This window comes from Phyllostomus discolor, chromosome 14 (assembly GCF_004126475.2).
Source record: "Phyllostomus discolor isolate MPI-MPIP mPhyDis1 chromosome 14, mPhyDis1.pri.v3, whole genome shotgun sequence".
Lineage (NCBI taxonomy): Eukaryota > Metazoa > Chordata > Mammalia > Chiroptera > Phyllostomidae > Phyllostomus > Phyllostomus discolor.
This window is the reverse complement of record NC_040916.2, coordinates 2,075,152-2,082,116: the sequence shown is the minus strand read 5'-3', so window position 1 is coordinate 2,082,116 and position 6,965 is coordinate 2,075,152.

The following is a 6,965-nucleotide window of genomic DNA, read 5'->3' as shown; positions in this document are numbered from 1 at the left end:
ATGTCTGGAGAAGGCAGCAAGAGGGCATTGTCTTCACTGAAAGGGGTGGGAAGGGGTGTCCATAACCTTGTGCCAGTTAGTACAGGGGTAGAAGAGATGAACCAGGGTGGGACCAGCTGATCTGGAGGTGTTGTTGCTGCCCATTTGATAAGAGCCAAAGAATGAAGTGCAAAGGGAGGAAAGGAGAATAAAAAGGGGCAGAGAGAGAAGAAAAACCCACCCCTGCCTTCTCCCTGGAGTATTCAGAGGAAGGATTCTCCTGGAGGGTCCCCATTTCTTGGGCACATGGAGGGAGTGGAGGGAAGCCAGTGGATTGGGGGCAGGTCTGAACACCCTGAGCCCAAAGGAAGCTAGGATGAGAGGAGGGAGAGAATGGGACCTTTGGTTCAGAGGCTTCAGGTGCCACTGGCTGGGCTGTGTCCATCCCTGGCCCCAGAGGAGACTCCTTCCAGAGGGATTATAGACCTGTCCTCCCACAAATCCACTCTGAGGACACAGGGCTCAAGTCTGAATTCCCCAAGTTACAGGCCTCCTCCCAGATTTTCCATTACAGGGATTTGGAAGGTTACACCCCACTTCTACCCCTCTTCTCCTCCTGGGTTACAAGTAGAAGGGTGGATTGGATGGGGCAGACACCATCACTCCATGGGCCCCTTAACTAACCTTGAATTTGAGCCTGAGGGAGAACAGACAGCAGGAGGAAACAGAGAGGAAAATGACCTAGTTCAAGCCCCTGTGTGGACAAAAGAGTGAGAGACATAGCTGAAGATGTAGCAAGAAGTCTTATGGTTAGACATCAGGAAAGACTGGTAGGGAAGTCACTACAAGTCACTAGCCACAGGTGGCCAGGTCACTCAACACTGGGGCTGCTGAAGGGCAACTTTGCCCTGGGGTCAGAGTGGATGAGAGGATGACTTGGGATTTAGGAAGCACCTGTTCCTTAGTTTTGGCATCCTGCTTTGGCATCCTGGGTTATCTTTTGCCCAGCCCTCTTCAGGACACAAGGTAGATAGATTAAAAAAAAAAAACAGCCTCCAAACCAAAAGGTGTATAGATAACAGGTGCTGGGCTGACACAGTTTTTACTCTTGCACCCTCACCCTGCTGGTACCTCCCAGAACTGCCCAGTCCTTCCAAGGCCCTGGCTCTTGTCCCTGTGGCCAGGCCCAGAACCAGAAAGGACTGTGCCCTTCCTGTGCCCATACAGCTTGGCGAAGCTCCTTGCCATGCTCTGTACTGGGGCCAGTGCGCAGTCCCAAGGGCACTGATGCTCCCATATTTGGGGCTCAGATGAAAGAAAGAGTGGGCAGGATATCCAGGACCCATTTCTCACCCATGTGTCCCTGAACACCCTCCCTGCTCAGGTAAGTGTGGAGGCCCTGGGAGTCTCCCTCCTGCTCCTCTACTGTGGACCTCAGTCAGACTCCAGGACATAAATGGAGTCTGGTCCTTTTGATCTGGGTGCCTGGGTTGGGCTACTTCTTTCTTTGAACACAGCCAGTGGTATCAGTTTAGATCAAGGCCCTTGGAATGAGAGGAACAAAACAGAGAGTAAAAAAGACTTGAAAGTAAGACATGAGAAAGTCAGGATGCAGTCATCCTGCACTGGGTCTGGGGAGTGGGTTTGAAAGTCATAGGGCAGAGAGGCAATTGACAAAGGGCAGGATGGAGGATGCTAAATCCAATGCGTGCTTGGTGTGGGCAAACCCAGGAAGTAGGAGATAGAGGGAAAATGAGAGAGTGAGACAGAAGATAGTACATTGCGCACATCTGTACATGTATCTGTGTACGTGTGGACATGATTACGTGAGATCTGTGTGGGGGGAAAAGACCATGTGAATGTACCAAATGGTAATTTCAGTGTAGAAACTCCTTAAGACAGCAGAAAGCAACACTCACTTGGATGTGGGGTCAGTCTGTTAAAAATCAGTTGTTTGTGTAGTGATGTGTGAGAGTGTGTGTGTGTGCATGTGGCCAGCCAGGGAGTGTGTGTGGGTGTACGTGAGAGTTCATGGGAGAACTCATGGGAGTGCATGTGTATGTACATGAATGGGGGGGTGGGGATGCAGCTCAGCTGCAGTTGGGTTTTCAAGGTCTCCAAGGAACTGCCTTGTTTCCTAAGTGACTGGCCTCCTGGGGCCTCCAGCCCAGACTTGAAGGTTGTTTCAAGATCAAGAAAGAGAGAGAGGGAGGGAGAGTGGGAGAGAAGGAGCACTGGGAGTTTCTATCACCCACACTGTCCTTCCTCCCGCCCCCTCACCCCACTTCTCTGCCCCAGTCCTGATTTGGGCCAAGCTTACCAGTCCTGCTTGCTCTCTTTCTCCTCCCTATGTCCAGCCCTCTCTGGGCAGTCATGCTTTTCCCTCCAGCCCTGCTCCATTCTCTCCAACTCTCTCTTTTTCTTCAGGGCTTGTGGTCTTGTCACCAAGGCCAGGCTTCTGGGACCTTTTGGGGGTATGTGCGAAATTTTTTTCTTCCAAGGGGAAGCTGCCTTGGGATGATAGGATGGACAAGGGAGTCTGGGAAGGCCTTGGGGGGGGGAGGGCGGGGGCGGCGAGAGAATGACAAGTTTCCAACAAAGGTGTCTTTTATTTCCCCTGTCTCTCCAAGCCTCTTCCCTCCCACTTCCTGAAGAATGTAGTGACCTTGTGGTGGAAAGGTTTAGCTCAAAGCCACAGAGTGGCTGTTCAAGTCCTGCTGCTTCCTCAGTTTCCCCACTGGATTACAGGGATGGTACTGGGTTTTTGCTTTGTCTATCCCTTAATATCTGTTCCTCTGCTTTCTTTCTGGTCTTTCTTTTCAGTCTACTCAAAATGGATTCTGAAATCCTCTTCCTCCGACTCCTTTTGCTTCTCTTACCTTTAATCTTTTCCCCAGATTATTTTTATAATTTTTTATTGTTAAAGCCATTTTAGAAAGAATTTAGAAAATGTAAAAGAGAAAAGAACACCAGAAGAATTTCCCTTAGCCTCTCTGCCCCTGCTCCGATCCTACTTCTTTTGTCTTCTTACTGTTCTCTGGGTTAGAGATCTTCATGTGTGTGTCCCACCTAGTCACACAGGTAGAAGTCTAAAGGAAAAGCAGAAAAGGATAAATGGTGTTATTCAGGGCCCATGTCAACTCACCTCCCTGAGCATGATAGTCCAGGGCTCTTCTGGGCCTCCGTCTTCCCACTTCCACTACCTATGGCCCCCACAATGCTCTAATATGAAGGGTTCATGTCTATAAGTTGGTCATAGTGTTGCCAGTAACCAGCTGTGTGATGTTGAACAAGAGGCACCCCTACTCTGGCCTTGCATCTTCATCTGAACAACAAAGAATAGAGTTAGAAAATCTCAGCAGTTCCTTTGTAGCTCTGATAATTCACAAATTCCCAAATTCTGGTTATTTCCACCTCAGCTCATGGATCAGCTCAGGTGAACAGGAGAAGTTTCCTGTAGTTGTATCTATTCGAGAACTACCTGTTGGATACCTGGATTAAGAAGATCAAGAGGGCAGGTACTCCTCTTTTGTCTATTAGTATAACCCACAAAAATGAGTCTGATCCCTTTAACTCTTGGCATAAAAGCAAGGAAAGGCTCAGGGTTTGGGCAGAGTCCACCCTGGTTTCTTACAGAGAGCTCTTGTGATAGACAACAGGGTTTAGATACATTTGGAGGAGAAGGTAGGGCTGGGGATGAGGCCCTGTCCCTCTGAAAGAACCTGATATTTCTTGGCTGGCACTTGATCAGCAAATGTTGGATGCATCTGTTTCCAGAGATTCTTTGGGCTGGGAAAATTATGTCAGAGGTGATGGAGAGGCTGGGGTTAATGGTTCTTGCTGAGTGTTGGGGCAAAGGTCACAGCTGGGCCCTCTGTGGTTCCTATTTTCCTTTGATTCCATCTGGGCAGGGAGGGAGCTGCCCCCCAGCCTCCTGAGGCAGGTTTGCTTTGGCTGCAGATCTGACCCAGCCACTGGCCCAGAACACCCCGCCTCCCCATTCTCCCTATCAAAAGGCAGCCTGGCTTGGACCCCTGCTTTCTTCTTCCTACTTCTTTCTTCCCTTACCAGGCCCCCTCTAGTTGACCCAGGGTACAACTCTGTTAGTTTGTCCTTTGGTGTTCCAGATGCCCAGCTAGGACAGAATGCTCTGCAAACATTGGGATGCAGGGCCATAGCCTTGCTCCCACATAACCAGCTTTCCTTGGGACTCCAGAGAGCTCAGTCTCCTCTGTGCCTCAGTTTCTCTGCAAGTCTGGAATCCCTTCACTCTTATGCTCCTGTCTGGATGTTCTCAGCATTGCCTCTTGGAGATGTGAGTGCTCCTGGCAAACCAGTCACAGTGCATGCTCATTTTTATGCTGTGGTGTCATCCAGACATTCTCCCAGCATTTGTTAACCACTTAGCTGTGTGCCTGTGCAAGGTACTGGAGAGACTATTACAATCAAGGTAAGAAAGGTTCCCGTGTCATGGTTCTTTTGTCAGAATCTCATGCCATTTAGTATCGAAATCCCTCTGCCCCACCCCTTAACCTAGTCTGCCCAAGGCTTCTTGTAGCCCTCAAGGACTCTTCTTCATTTCCTTAAGCTACTCCCATTTCTTTACCTTAATTTCTGCTGAGTGACACTGGGTGGGCCTAGGCTTTGCCTCTCATCTATTCCAAAGATGAGGAGCAAAAGCTGAGCCATGAAGTACTGAAAATTGCCCTGGGCTGGACTGGAGGGAGGGCAGCAGCTTGCCATACAAGACTTGCTCTACCATTATTTAGCTGTGTGAACTTGAATAAGTCCTTTACTTCTCATCAATAAAGTGAAGGAATTGGACTGGGTAGAGGTTTTCACCCCCGCATTTAAAGTTTCATGCCTGGCCTCACCCCAAGGGATCATGTTTTAATTAGTCTGAGATAGGACCCAGACATCAGTATCTTTTAAAAGACCTCCCAATGATTCAACATGCAGGCAGGGTTAAGAATGAACTGAGCTAGATTGTCCCTCAGATCTTGAACTCCTCACAGCTAACAGGTGATGATGCACCATGCTAAGGATTTTAGCTCTTTTAATGCACTACCTAGTCTAGTCCTCATAACAGGTCTAATTTATAGATGAGGAAATGGAGAAACAAAGATCCTGGGAAGCTTCCCCAAGTAGAGGATGCAGACTACAGACCTGGCAAATTCAGTTCCGCTCAAGGTTGTGCTGTCTGGTTCTGGAATTCTAGCTCCAAAATTTTTGACTTAGTTGGGAACACTGAAGCTCTGTTTCATATGCCTAAACTCCTCATTGGTAACCTGCCTCATCCCCTAAGTTTTAGGTTTGTTCTGTCCAATCTTCTATCCCCAGGGATATCTAGTTCAGGAGCTGGCTTCCTCCATGCCAGTGCTTGGTGCCTCAGTGCCCACCTGGAGTGAGCAGTCCTGCTCACCTGGATTCCCTATCACCCTGTTCTGCCAGCTGGCTGGACCTGCACCTTTTTATTCCACCAGACCACAGGACCTTCTCAGGATGATGGTTTATCCTCTACAGAGGCAGCATGGAAACATGGTCCTGACTGCTGTGAGGTCAGAATACCTGGATAAGAAATCTAGTCTACCACTCACTAGACAAAATTTTAGTTTCTCTGAACTTTGGTTTTCTTAACAACTCTAACTCATCAGATTGTTTTGGGAACTCAGATGCTCCATGTGTGTTACCTATTATTTTCTGCCCTTTGTTTTCAATGTCCTGGCCTTGGTGATGCAGTTTCTGTTCTAGCTGAATCTGATCTCCAGCACCCTCCCCTCCCCTAGATTGTTTCCTGAGGGATGAAATGTTCTGGCTCTGACACAGGAGAAGTTTTCTGTGAGCTGTGGATCAAAATGACCAGTGTGAGACAACTCCAGAGGCAGCAACAGTGCCCACCACAGAGGCAATCTGGCTATCAGAAAGAACCCAGTTTTCCTCTCTTACTCACCATCTTGCTCACTTCCTTGCTTAAGTACTTGGCAGATGTCTATGGAGCTTCTACTCCTTGCCAGGCGCTGTGCTAGGCCTGAGGGTGGAGCCAAAAAAGAGCTAACAGTGGTCTTGAGGCACTCACTGCCAAGATGGAGATGCAGATATAAACAAGCCCTAAAATGATGACAATGCAAAGTGAGGAAATACCATCAAAGGGCTGAGGATAGAGTGCTGTGGGAGCCAGGGTCATAGCAGCATCAGAACTCTGGGCCCACTCTCTCCCATAGCAAGTTCCTTCACCCCCACTATCCCATCTGTTTCTTTGTTTTTGTAGTCTTTATTTCTGGCTTTGTTTTCCCTTTGCTTTCCCAATAGAGAGCCTTTGGAAAAATTCCACCCTTGTTTCAGTTGGACTAGGGAAAAGAGGGAATTGTCCACTGTTCAGCCAGGACAGCCAAGGGGTGCCAGGTTTCTGCAGAGTCCAGGTGTGGACAGTTGTGTTTTCAAGGCTATTGGGGCTTTTCAAAGCTCAAGGGCCATTGGGAGGGAGACCTGGGAAGACTGTGAGACACAGCAGGGAATGGTGACAAGCAGGACCCGAGCTGGGCTGAAATGGCTGTGTGCTCCCATACCCTCCCCCCAGATTTCCCCTCAAGTTTTCTTGTCATCTGTTCTCATTGCAGGAGAGAGTTAAGACCCTCTTCCACCTCAGGGAACCCTGTGAACCACATTTCTCATTCCCTTCCTAGGTGCTATGACAGGCTGGGAACCCAGAGTTAGAAGTGAGCATGTTTGTGAAATCCCCCTTGTCCCGTTCTGCCCCCATAACCACCTGCACACAGCTCTCTCACTGATTACTCTTTTGCTGGACCTCCAGAATTGCATTCATTCATTCAACAAATGAACTCCTACTATGTGCTAGGAGAAATACACCAGTATTGGAAAAAGACAGTTATTTCAAAAGGTTGCATAGGCACCATTGTGTGTGTGTGTGTGTGTGTGTGAGAGAGAGAGAGAGAGAGAGATCACACATGTGCATATACAAATAAGTG